Source organism: Pyrgilauda ruficollis, unplaced genomic scaffold, assembly GCF_017590135.1.
Source record: "Pyrgilauda ruficollis isolate IOZ18807 unplaced genomic scaffold, ASM1759013v1 scaffold393, whole genome shotgun sequence".
Classification (NCBI taxonomy): Eukaryota; Metazoa; Chordata; class Aves; order Passeriformes; family Passeridae; genus Pyrgilauda; species Pyrgilauda ruficollis.
Genome location: NW_024525412.1, coordinates 12,430 through 24,858, shown reverse-complemented (window position 1 = coordinate 24,858; position 12,429 = coordinate 12,430).

The following is a 12,429-nucleotide window of genomic DNA, read 5'->3' as shown; positions in this document are numbered from 1 at the left end:
GGGTCCCCATGGGTGGATATTCTCAGTTTAATCAAAGAAAGAACAGAGAGAATTTCTCCCAGGCTGAACCTGGTAATCTTGGAAGAAAATAATTAAAACAATTATTATCTCTCTTTCTGTAGCCATTGCTTATAGATATAGTTCTCCAGAGTGAACTATTCATAGTACACCCATAGTGTGAGATGTTTCTACTTTGAGACCAATCAAATATCACCTTAACGAGTCACATTATAAAAAGACCCCCTACTTTCATTAAACCCTTTTACCTTCTGATCCACCTGAAGACTGGAGTCTTTCTTTCTGTCCCTGACTCAACAGTGTCACCCACGGGTGAATGTGGACCCCAGGGATTTGGGATCATGGGATGCAGATCCCAAGGATGGAGGATCCTAGGGCACTGGGGAGCCCATGGGATGAGATCAAGGGGAGGGGAGTACTGGGCAATGGAGATACTGGGAAATCAGCATCCTGGGATGGGGATCCCCAGGAGACAGAACCTAGGGAATGAGGTGAGTGTGCCCAGGATGGCAGTAGCTGGGTGGACAGGTGGGTTGCAGCTCCTTCACTGGCTGCCTCAGATTTCAGGGTGATGCAGACAAAAGCAGAGACCTCCACAGTGTTACTGGTCTAGGAGAACACAAGGGGCTTCCCATGGTGCTCCTCTGTTTATTTATATTTTTTCTTATTTTCCTCACTTTTGTACATTCCTACTGCCAGTTCATAGCTCAGCAATCCCCAGGAGCACCTGAGCAGGGAACAAGTTGAGGGAACGCTGGGGAGGAGGGTAGGGGTGTGAGAGGTGCAGGGAGAGGTGGGGAGGCTTTGGGGGATGGGGGTGTTGGGCTGTGCCCCCTCAACATTTTCACTTTCCTTTTCCTGGGCAAGAAGGAAGAGGCCGTTCATCCTGAGAGTCAGATGGGAAAGGGGGGTGATCTCCATCCTGGAGGGCACATCCATGGGGGTTCTGTCCCGGGAGGTCCCTGTTTCTGGGGGTGACCTGGGAGAAACCAGTCCAGGGGGTGACACATCCTGGATTGGGGGGTCCTGCCCCAGGGGGGGGCAGTTCCAGAAATGTCCCTGCACATTCCTGGTCAGGTGCCTGTCCCAGGCGCGGCACATCCTGGGGACCCCGGTCAATCCAAGTGTGGGGCACAGCCATGGCCCAGCCCCACTGCACAGAGATGGCCATTGGCCAGCCCTGCTCTGGCCAGCCCGAGGTGGCAACTGGGGTGGGAATCCTTAAAATCAGAGTGTTTTGGGAAAGCTGCAAAAAGTAGGCCTCAGAAACAGCAGAACTGCAATTAGAGCTAAGCAGCAGCCATAAGATTTGTCAGCAGAAAAATTATGTAAGAAGTAGAAAAGGACAGATAATACACAATGGTCTGTGTATTAACGCTTGGATAGAATAACTCCCTAAGCTAAAGAAAAGTATACCTAGCAAGATGTTAGGAAGTTCTAAGCTTAATAATGGAGCTCTGTGCATTGGGTTTTAAGGCTTATAAGCAGGTATTGTATTCAAAATAAGGAAGCATTATTTTAACCAAAGGCACATTTGATTATAGTGATTGGATGGAACTACTGTCAATATGCTTTTGCTTTGTGTGATTTGTGTGGTCAAAAAACTTTTAACGTAAGTTCTAACATTGAGTTCTTCGGCTGCTGCCAAGGACATCAGCTGCTGACATCTTCCCATTATCATAACCATGTAATGAGATTGGTGCTGGAAAATAAACAGCTCGAGACGTGTTCCTAGCAGTCCTGTCCCGTTTCTGATTTGTACAGACCCCTGGCAGGGAATAGCCAGAACCTGAGGGTGCCCCCCAACCCCCTTGACTTTGATTCTGGCAGCTTTAGAGCTGCTGCAGAGGTGAGAATTCTGTGGGAGGAAAAGGCCTGCCTGTGGTTTGCTCAGCCCTACAAGAAGGACAAAACCCAAAGCAAGCACAAGCAGTGGCTCTGCAAGGGCCTTTGATGGTTTTCAGAGCAGGGCTGGCTGGAAACCGCCCCTGCAGGGGCAGCTGTGAGGGAATCAGCCCGGAAATGCAGCAATTGATCATTTTGTCCCTTGTAACAAGGGTCTGACATAGCTCCAAAAATCCTGCAAAGACAATAATGTTTTGCAAAGCAACCTGACCAGGTCCCTCCTCCTTCCTGTCTCAAACCTGCAGCACTTTGGAATGGCCCAGGAAGAATATTTGGGTTCTGGCTCAGCTGCCAGACAAGAGGGAAAAGTGTGGAAATATCGAGCAGTGGCTCTGCCCCGCGGCCATGGTGAGGCTGTGGGGAGTGGGGCTGTGGAATCCTTGTCTGGATTCCAGGTGTCCCAAAGCTGCTCCATCCCTGCCCTCCTCACCTGCACAGGGCACGGGGAATAGACAGGGCTCTGCCCCACCCCTGCCTTACCCCTCCCAGGGTACCCCTTCAGTTCCAGGAGCTGTGGGGGTGTCATGGATTGACATGACCCTTCCCGGTGCTCCGGGACCAGCACTGCGGTCCCTCCTTTCTGCAGACCCCACCGCAAGGTCTCTGCTCTCCCTCTTCCAGGGGTCTCTCCTCTGTCGTTTCGCTCCTCCGCGCTCGGGGCTCCCCAGTGGGGTCCCGGTCCCTCCATCCCGGCCCCTCCCACCCGCTGCCCCCCGGCCCCTCCGTGTTGCCCATCCTGTTCCAGCTGGTTGGTGGCCACGCACTGGTAGGTGCCCGAATGTCCCACATTGACAGCCCTGAGCTCCCAGAGCAGACCACGGGCCACCCCCTGCCCATTGTGCAGTCAGGTGAAGGTGACAGGGGCTGAGCCCATCTGCACTGAGCAGCGCAGGCTCCTGGGGTCACCTGCATGCACCTGGTGTGACAGAGAACCTGGTGTGATGGTGGCATTGGCCATGGGCACTGTGGGGACACAGACAGGGCTGGCACTGGGTGAGGTGGGATGGGGGTGACATGGGTGAGGTCACCCCCAGCCCGAGGGTCCTGCTCACCCAGGACAGTGACATTCAAGCGGTCACTCTTGGCCATGCTGTCCCCATCGCTGACCTGGCACCAGTACTGGCTGCTGTCATTGTCCCCAGCGTGGTGCAGCTCCAGGCAGGGGCTGGTGCCCAGCAAAGCACCCAAGCCCTCCCGGTGCCAGGAGAAGGACAGGGGACGTGTCCCTGCGGCCACTGCACAGCTCAGCACTAGACAGTCCCCCAGTGCCACCTGTCCCCTGGGGAGCTGTGCCTATAGGGAAACCCCTGACAGAGGGACCCGTGTGTGGACAAACAGGAGGGATTGGGGACCCAGGAGGGGTGGGGGATATGGGTAGGGAAAGAGGATGCATTAGAGTGGAGCAGAGAGGATCCCAGTGAGCAGAAGTGGACCCTGGGAGGCATGCTGAGACCTGGGGACAATGGAGACCCCGTGGAAAGGAGGAGAGACCACATAAGAGACTGAGGAGACTCAGGGAATGATCTGGGATTTAAAGATGGGTGGGAAGGAGGGAGAGCAGAGGGTGGAGCAGGGACCTTGGAAGGGGTGGGGAATCCAGGGAGGGCTGGGGAGGACAAAGAGAGGGATGAGGGATGTGCAGGGGGAACTGGGCACTCATGGGGGAAACCAAGAGGGACTTGGGAAATTGTGGGTGACCCAGAGAAGAGGAAAGGGAGGGAGGGATGAAGGATTCAGGCAGTGCTGGGGAAACCCTTGGAGGATGTCAGGCTTCCCTGTCCCCATCCCTGCACTCACTGTGCACTGTCACTGTCACCAGCTCTGACTGCTTCCACTGTGACACCCCATTGCTCACCCAGCCCCTGCAGTGGTAGCGGCCGCTGTAGTACAGCTGCAGGAGGGACAGGGACAGCTCAGTCCCATCATGGGCCCCTTCAGATGCTTCTCTTCATGGTAGAAGTACACGCTTATGAGCCATTTCTTCTGCCAGCCCCGGCAGCACAGTGTCACTGTGTCCCCCTCTAGCAGCGCCCATGATGGCACCTGCAGCACCAGCATGTCTGGGGGACAAAGGGGTCCTGTCACACCAGAGGCATCAGGAGGGTGATGATGGCACCAGGAGGCACCAGGAGCCACCCACTGAGAGAGAGAAATCTCCCTGTACTGGGATTCTCTGGGATGTCCCCAGAGCAAGGGACAGGCTCTGGTCACACCAGGAGGTGATCCATGGAGCAGAGACAACCCAGAGCCCTCGGGATCTGGTGGATGCCAGGCTGGGGACACCCAAACCCCCCCTCACTATTTGAGGCGCTCACACGGGGGCTTAACCCACTGCCAGGTCTGTAACACATATAGGTGCCATTCCTAGTGACAGTGTAGTGGTCACATCCCTCCTGCCCCCAGCTCTTCCAGTCCTTGTACCAGGTGGTGGCACCAGCAGTGGTCCCTGAGCCCTGGCAGGTCAGTGTCACCCGGTCCCACAGCACTGGTGGCCTACAGGGGGCTCCACAAGGATCTGGGTGATCTGGGTGCCTGTGGGTGACACTGGACACCAGCCTGCCAGGGCCAGCGTGAGGCTGGGGACAGTGGGATGTGGAAGTGGCATCCCCCGAGGACTCACCAGTGAGGCCGAGGGTCTGGGCTGGAAAGGGGGAAGGGACAGGGCTGGGTGGGGGTGGCACCGCTGAGACAGAGCACACGGGGTACAAGGTGTGGGGGCTGTCCCCAAATTGTCCCTGTGGGGACAGCAGTTCTTGTGAGAAAGTGTGTCTGGGTGCTCCCCAAAAGATTTGGCGAGGCAGGGGGACATGTCTGTGTCACAGCCACCCATTCACCACATCCGTTTGGTACACATGCCTTGGGAACAGGGACACCAAGGCCACCCTGGGTTGACGTAGAACATGGGGAAACTGTGGCTATCCCAGGCATGAAGACACCACGGACACACAACATGCTGGCCCAGATCACCCCCACCAGCTCAGGATCCCATCCCCATGGACACATCCTCATTGTTTTTGTCCCCTTCTGTCCCTGCATCCCACTTGTCTTCTCCCCCCACCTTATCCTAAAGAGCTACCTGAGCCCAAAGGTGCCAGTCCCCACATTCCTGTCCCCTCTTCCTGTCCCCAAAGCCACCCTACATTGCCAGTCCCACCAAGGTCCACTGTGGGTAACATGGACTGGCTCTGCTGGCATTGGGGACCTCAGGAGATCCCACAGCCCCCCCTGTGCCCCCTTCCCCTCCCCATCCCCAGGCTTTCAGGTCCGTGCCCAGGGCACTCACCCCACAGGAGCAGCACCACCTTCCCAGCCATCCCGGTGTCCCCAGCCATGTGGACTGGCTGTCACTCGCTGCTGTGGCCACCGCTCCCCTGGCTGGCAGCTCTTCGGATGAAGGGGAAGGAAGTGAGGACACGTCTCATCCTCACGTGTAGGTGGCCCTTGGTGGGGGCAGGGTGGCCACAAGCTGGGCACAGGATGGGGAGGAGGGTGGGTGGGACAAAGAGGGACATGGAGTTCCTAGGTGTGAGGGGTTCAGTGGGTTTGGGGAGGCAGGGATGGATGTCAGGAGAATGGGGGGATCCCAGGGATGGGGTCACAGGGAGGGGGAATCCTGAAGAGTGGGAGTCATCGGGTCTTATGGGTCTTATGGGAATGGGGGTCCTGAGGAGGGGGAGTCACTGGGGATGGGGCTGCCACGGGAATGGGGGTCCCAGGGCTGGGAGGACTCAGGAACAAGATGGCCAGGGGAATGTGGGCTCCAGGAATTTGGGGTCAGAGGATGAGCATGCTGGAGGAATTCAGTTCCCATGGGAATGGGGGTCCTGGGAGAATCAAGGTCCTGAGGGAAGGGGGATTTCAGGGGATGGAATGAACAGGAGAGGGGTCCTTGGGAATGGGGTCCTGGGCCGTGGAGATCCTGGGGAATGTGAGTACTGGGATGGAGGTCTCAGGGATGGGGGGATATGAGGAATGGGAGTCCCATGTTTCAGTTCCCAGAGGAAGGGGCATGCCAGGGATGGGCAGTTACTGGATAAGCACAGGGGTCTCAGATTCTGGGGGGAACCCAGGCACCAGCGCTGCCCCGCTGGGGTGTTTGTTTCTTCTGCAGCCATCACATGGTGGTCCTGGGTAACTCTGCCTCTGTGCCCTCCACTGCCCATGACTTTTTCCTCTCTTTATTTATCTTTTTTCCTTATTTTCCTCACTTTTCTGCCATGTCCCCTCACCCCCATTTCCTTTCTCAGCACCGGGGAGCACCTGAGGTGGGAACAGTTTGGGGGAACACAGGGGCGAGCGAAAATGGGGAGCAGGAGTTGCAGGGAAGGGTGGGGTGGCCCTGGGGGATGGAGGTGTTGGGCTGTGCCCCCTGAACACTTTCACTTTTTTTTTCTTGGACAAGAAGGAAGAGACCATTTTTGTTGTGTGTCAGATGGGAAAGAGGGGTGGTTCTGTCCTGGGGGCACATCCAGGGGGGTCCTCTCATGAGAGGATCCTATCCCAAGGGGTGACAAATCCTGGCATGGGGGGGACCTGTCCCCAGTGGATGTCAGTTCCAGAAATGTCCCTGCACATTCCTGGTCAAGTGCCTGTCCCAGGGGTGGCACATCCTGGGGACCCCTGTCAATCCAAGGTGGGGCCAGCCACGGCCCAGCCCCACTGCACAGGGATGGCCTTTGGCCAGCCCTGCTCTGGCCAGCCCCAGGTGGCAGCCAGGATCTGAGGTTCCCCCCTGCCCCCTTGGCTTTGATTCAGGCCGCTTTAGAGCTGCTGCAGAGGTGAGAATTCTGTAGGGGAAAAAGGCCTGCCTGTGGTTTGCTCAGCCCTGCAGGAAGCACAAAACCCAAAGGGAGCCCAAGCAGTGGCTCTGCAAGGGCCTTTGATGGTTTTCAGAGCAGGGCTGGCTGGAAACCCCCTCTGCAGGGGGAGCTGTGAGGGAACCAATCTGGAAATGCAGCAATTGATCATTTGTCCCTTGCAGCAAGCGTCTGAGAGAGCCCCAAAAACCCTGCCAAGACAACAACAATGTGCCCAACAATGTAATTGTCACCATTCTCCTTCCTGTCTCAAACACGCAGCCCTTTGGAACAGCCCAGGAAGAATATTTAGGTTCTGGTTCAGCTGCCACACAAGAGGGAAAAGTGTGGGAAGAGCAAGTAATGGCTCTGCCCGGCCGCCATGGTGGAGCTATGAGGAGTGACCCTGTCTGGATTCCAGGTGTCCCAAAGCTGCTCCATCCCTGCCCTCCTCACCTGAGTGAAAGCCTGAGGGTTTGCAGGAATTGTGGCATAAAGCCATCAGAGGGGCTGTTGTGGACCTGTGACCTGCCTGGGGTCAGGCGCTGCCTTCCTTCCATTCGGGATCACGGAGAGCCGTTGTGGGTGTTGTGCAGGGTGTGTGCCTGGCCCAGGGACACTGCTACACTGCCACTGGGGACTAGGAACCAACCTGCTGCCTTGGCGGCTTCTGCCCACTGCCGATGATGGTGGCAGGACCGATTGGTGCCCGTGAGTTTGCAGAAGGAGCGATTTCCCCTCCTGGCTCCCGTCCCAGGCTGCCATGGCCCCTGAGGGGATCGAGCTCGACCGGGGCGTCCCCTGCTGGCCGGGAGTGCTCCCTGCAGCGCCCCCTGCTGGCCGGGAGTGCTCCCTGCAGTGTCCCCTGCTGGCCGGGCGTGCTCCCTGCAGCGCCCCCTGCTGGCCGGGCGTGCTCCCTGCAGCGCCCCCTGCTGGCCGGGAGCACTCCCTGCAGCGTCCCCTGCTGGCCGCGGTTATAACTGCCACAAAAACCAACAGCGCTGAGCAGGAGGGAAAGTTCTGGTTTTCTGTTGTTTGATCTTTTCTGGTTTATAAATTTCCCAGTAAAAAGCTGTTATTCCTTTTCCTACACTTTGGCCTGGGAGCAGGTCATTTCTGAAATTTAAAAACTTTTGTAACATGGGTCTTCTTTCCATTCTAGGAATGTTCCCACTTTCATTGGCAGATATTTCTAATTTAAATGAGTTGCCAACTCCTGGGTTCCAGCATGAATGGGACAGACACCACAAGAGGAGACAGGGTCACAGCCTTGGACTTCTCATGCTCTGCCTTTTAAGCCAGTTGGGCCACCAAGGGCCCACGCCCCCTCTGGCACTTCTGGTCACCTGGCCACTCAGGAGATGGCTTTGGCAGAGCGTCACACTGTCCCCAGTGTGCCATAGCTGACAGAGTGATGGACAGATGGGGCCCTGTCTCATCAAAAGCAAGGCCTGACACACCCATGACACACACAGGTGTTCCAAAATGTCTTGAGACATCACACTTTTCCCATCTCTGACACCCCCCCTGTGCCATGGCCTGATCCTGTCTGCCATGGCAAAGGGGGAGGCTCTGGAACCCCCACAGGGCCTTTGTGACATCCTCGTGTGGGGAACTGGGCAGAGGAGGGGTTTGGGACAGGGGACAAGACAATCCTGAGCCTCCTGAAGGCCACTTTGGCCATCAGAGCAGTGAAAGTCCTGGGCCCTGACCCACGCCCCCTCTGGCACTTCTGGTCACCTGGCCACTCAGGAGATGGCTTTGGCAGAGCGTCACACTGTCCCCAGTGTGCCATAGCTGACAGAGTGATGGACAGATGGGGCCCTGTCTCATCAAAAGCAAGGCCTGACACACCCATGACACACACAGGTGTTCCAAAATGTCTTGAGACATCACACTTTTCCCATCTCTGACACCCCCCCTGTGCCATGGCCTGATCCTGTCTGCCATGGCAAAGGGGGAGGCTCTGGAACCCCCACAGGGCCTTTGTGACATCCTCGTGTGGGGAACTGGGCAGAGGAGGGGTTTGGGACAGGGGACAAGACAATCCTGAGCCTCCTGAAGGCCACTTTGGCCATCAGAGCAGTGAAAGTCCTGGGCCCTGACAGGTTCCTCTGGTGGAGGAAACGTGCTGAGGGAAGTGTGTGGGGTTTGTTCCTTTGCGGGGGCTTTCCCTGGAAATCGTTCCTTTTTTGACCCATTGGACTCTGAACCTTGTTGCTGTTGCTGTTGGTTTTATTCTCTCTCTCTTTGCTGTTTCCAGGAAATTGTTCTTCTCTCAACCCTTTGGCATCTTTGTGTCTCCATGGGGAGGGAGAGAGGCAGTTTTTAGTGGCAGCACACACACAAGTGGGTGCCCATGGGTGGGGATGCCCAGTGCCCCCCAGTTCCCCCTAATGTCACAGCACATTCCCATAGATATTACCGGGTTCCCATAGTCGCCTGTGGGGTCCCCGCACATCTGTGCAGGTCCCCATGGGATGCTGGAGTGTGGTGGCACGGGGGGACACTGCAAGAGACACGGGCTGTGGGATCTGGGTGGGGTGACACTCGTGGGTGACGTGTTCCTCTGTGTGTGTCCCCCGTGTACTCACCCCCTGCCCTGCTGGTGACCACGACGTGGGTGTACAGCATCTCCACTTCCTCAGGGGGGCCTGGGAATCCGGGGGTGCTCTGAGGGAATAAGGTGGATGTGTGGGAGGGAATGGGAGGCCTTGGGGGTGGGGTAAAAGGGGAGAGGTTCTTTGAGCCCTCTACTCACCTTTCCTGGTCCTTTCTGGAAGCTGCAGCAGAAAGAGGGGAGGGGTGACTGTGGGGTCTCAAGGCCCTGACCCCTCTCCAGACTCCTGAACCTCAATTCCCCTCAGACCCCCAAGAATCCTTGAAGCCCCCCAGAGTTCATGAACCTCCCCAGTGCCCCCTACCAGCTCAGCCTCAAGAACCTATAGCTCAGCAGGGACAGAGACCCTTAAACACCCCCACGGCCCCTGAAAGAAGCCCCACCATCCCTACAGGACCATCCAGCACCTCCCCAAACTATACAGCACCTCCAGACAAGATCACATTTCTGGGGCTGTGGGTGCTGCCCTATCGCTCCCCAACTCTGGGGGCCTCTACAGCTCCCTTGGACCCCCATCCCCTCATTGTCACCCACCCATGTGGTGCCTCTGCTGCCAGGCCACAATGGCACCCATGAGCAGGAGCAGAAACAAAAGGACCCCAGTGACCCCTGTAGCCACTGCAAGAAACAGAGGGGGACACATCAGGGTCACCCATCAACCCAGGGGTCCTGCATCCTCCAGTTACCATGTGTGACCCCACCTTTGTCCCTGCGTCCCTGCAGCACCACAGCCAGGACCAGCTCTGGGCTGAGTGCCCGGAACACATGGTTCGCGTCTAGCTGGTTGGTGGCCACGCGCTGGTAGGTGCCTGAATGTCCCACATTGATGTCCCCAAGCTCCAGGAGGGGACCCCAGGCCATCTCCTGCCCATTGTGCAGCCAGGTGAAGGTGACAGGGGCTGAGCCCACCTGCACCGAGCAGTGCAGGGTCATGGGGTCACCTGCATGCACCTGGTGTGCCAGGGGACTGAGGGTGATGGGGGCATTGGTCATGGGCACTGTAGGGACAGAGACAAGTCTGGCACCTGGCGAGGTGGAATGGGGGTGCCATGGGTGGGTTCACCCCTCACCCGAGGGTTCCGCTCACCCGGGATAGTGACATTCAGGGAGACTTTCTTGGCCACGCTGTCCCTGTTGCTGACCCGGCACCAGCAGTGGCCACTGTCATTGTCCCCAACGTGGCACAGCTCCAGGTGAGGGCTAGTGACCATCGGTGTCCCCAAGCCTTCCAGGTGCCCAGAGAAGGACAGGGGACCTCTCCCTGTGGCCACTGCACAGCTCAGCATCAGGTGGTCCCCCAGTGCCACCTGTCCCCCGAGGGGCTGAGCCGACAGTGACACCCCCGAGGGAGGGACCCCTATGGGAGGGGGGAAAGTGAGGGACCTGGGGTGGTCGGGGAGGACATTTCTGGAACCGTCAACCCCTGGGGACAGGACACCCCCATGCCAGGATTTGTCACCCCCTGGGACAGGATCCCTCCAGGACAGGACCCGCCTGGATGTACCCCCCAGGACACCACCACCCCACTTTCCCATCTGACTCTCTGCACAAACTGCCTCTTCCTTCTTGTCCAGGAAAAAGAAAGTGAAAGTGTTGAGGGGGCACAGCCCAACACCCCCACTCCTCCAGAGCCTTCCCAGCCCTCCCTGCAACCTCTGCTCCCCACTTTCCCCTCCCCTGGTTCCCCCCAGCCCATTTCCTGCTCAGATGCTCTCCAGGATTGCTGAGCCAGGAAACGGTGGGGCTATGGGGACATGGCTAAACACCCCCACGGCCCCTGAAAGAAGCCCCACCATCCCTACAGGACCATCCAGCACCTCCCCAAACTATACAGCACCTCCAGACAAGATCACATTTCTGGGGCTGTGGGTGCTGCCCTATCGCTCCCCAACTCTGGGGGCCTCTACAGCTCCCTTGGACCCCCATCCCCTCATTGTCACCCACCCATGTGGTGCCTCTGCTGCCAGGCCACAATGGCACCCATGAGCAGGAGCAGAAACAAAAGGACCCCAGTGACCCCTGTGGCCACTGCAAGAAACAGAGGGGGACACATCAGGGTCACCCATCAACCCAGGGGTCCTGCATCCTCCAGTTACCATGTGTGACCCCACCTTTGTCCCTGCGTCCCTGCAGCACCACAGCCAGGACCAGCTCTGGGCTGAGTGCCCGGAACACATGGTTCGCGTCTAGCTGGTTGGTGGCCACGCGCTGGTAGGTGCCTGAATGTCCCACATTGATGTCCCCAAGCTCCAGGAGGGGACCCCAGGCCATCTCCTGCCCATTGTGCAGCCAGGTGAAGGTGACAGGGGCTGAGCCCACCTGCACCGAGCAGTGCAGGGTCATGGGGTCACCTGCATGCACCTGGTGTGCCAGGGGACTGAGGGTGATGGGGGCATTGGTCATGGGCACTGTAGGGACAGAGACAAGTCTGGCACCTGGCGAGGTGGAATGGGGGTGCCATGGGTGGGTTCACCCCTCACCCGAGGGTTCCGCTCACCCGGGATAGTGACATTCAGGGAGACTTTCTTGGCCACGCTGTCCCTGTTGCTGACCCGGCACCAGCAGTGGCCACTGTCATTGTCCCCAACGTGGCACAGCTCCAGGTGAGGGCTAGTGACCATCGGTGTCCCCAAGCCTTCCAGGTGCCCAGAGAAGGACAGGGGACCTCTCCCTGTGGCCACTGCACAGCTCAGCATCAGGTGGTCCCCCAGTGCCACCTGTCCCCCGAGGGGCTGAGCCGACAGTGACACCCCCGAGGGAGGGACCCCTATGGGAGGGGGGAAAGTGAGGGACCTGGGGTGGTCGGGGAGGACATTTCTGGAACCGTCAACCCCTGGGGACAGGACACCCCCATGCCAGGATTTGTCACCCCCTGGGACAGGATCCCTCCAGGACAGGACCCACCTGGATGTACCCCCCAGGACAGAACCACCCCACTTTCCCATCTGACTCTCTGCACAAACTGCCTCTTCCTTCTTGTCCAGGAAAAAGAAAGTGAAAGTGTTGAGGGGGCACAGCCCAACACCCCCACTCCTCCAGAGCCTTCCCAGCCCTCCCTGCAACCTCTGCTCCCCACTTTCCCCTCCCCTG